General features: G+C 32.3%; 1 long non-coding RNA gene across 1 annotated transcript; it reads left to right on the top strand.

The window, feature by feature from the left end:
* The first annotated feature begins 516 nt into the window (after window positions 1-516).
* Window positions 517-1,102, top strand: LOC113337310. The gene is made up of 3 exons (XR_003354171.1): window positions 517-725; window positions 811-852; window positions 1,048-1,102. It is a non-coding gene; the product is annotated as an uncharacterized LOC113337310 (long non-coding RNA).
* The last annotated feature ends 34 nt before the right edge of the window (window positions 1,103-1,136 follow it).

Here is a 1,136-nt window from a genome sequence, read left to right as displayed (position 1 = left end):
TTATTGAGTAATTGTGAATTGACTTGATGAAGCATGCTGGGTTTTAGTAACTTTTGATGTTTTATACTTTTTAATTACAATTATTACTTCAAAAACTTATTTGAGGCAAATATTAGAATTGATTTTAAAGATAAAATTGCATAAGAACTATTTAGAGTTTACTATTAAAATGGTCATTGGTGGAATCCTAGTCTTGGTGTTTTTCTCTATAACTTTGAACAACTCTTTTTATTTGCCTGTTTAAATTTAAATCTAAAAACTGTTTTCTTCACAAGTCTGATACGAATCCGTTTTACCACTTCAACTACAATCACTATTTGAAAAACCATCAACACCTTCCTGCAGTTTAAAAAATAATACCTTCCCAGTTATTCTTTTTTGTTTTGTTTTTGCACTAGCACAATCTCAATATTCTTAGAAGAACATTTTTGTTCTTGGAACACTTCTAGAGGCGATTGATATGGACAACATGCTATACACTGGTAGTCTGATGTTAGAGTAGCTCATTTACAATAAATAATGTTCTTTTAGAGAAGTTAAGTATTAACTGAGGTTAATCCTTTCTATTGTAGATTTTGGTTGGTTTGAAGTTTATTCGTCAATATCCTTACCTTGGACGTTTGCGTCTATGCTTTGCTGAACCACCATATTTTCAAATGACAGTAAAACCTATTTTTAATCACGGGATTGATGTTACTGAATTTCCCGGAATCGCTGGATGGATGGTAAGTTATTAGTCAGAAATCGACTTGTACATGGACCTTTTTTGGAATTGATCATGTTATGTTTTCTCTCCCCTACTCTGGGCAGGATAAGCTTCTGGGGATTGTGTTTGAGCAGACACTTGTTGAGGTTAGTTCTAAATAGTAAACTTGTTCATGGATCACCCTTAAACCCAACTTAATTTGATCTAAATTTGCCTATGGTAACCAAGAAGTCTTGGCTGACCATTTGTCTCTTCTTCCATAATCCAAAGGTCAAAGGATTTCAAAATATCGGCAATAATTGCTAGCTAATTTTACCTGACTTAATTTCACTATGTTGCAGCCCAATATGCTGGTTGTTGACGTGGAGAAATTTGCTTCAGCAACAACAGGTATATAATGAATTTTAAAAAAAAAAAAAAAAAAAAAAAA

This window comes from Papaver somniferum, unplaced genomic scaffold (assembly GCF_003573695.1).
Source record: "Papaver somniferum cultivar HN1 unplaced genomic scaffold, ASM357369v1 unplaced-scaffold_15835, whole genome shotgun sequence".
Taxonomy (NCBI): domain Eukaryota; kingdom Viridiplantae; phylum Streptophyta; class Magnoliopsida; order Ranunculales; family Papaveraceae; genus Papaver; species Papaver somniferum.
Note: the sequence above shows the minus strand (reverse complement) of the source record. Positions and strands in the feature narration are given on the sequence as shown.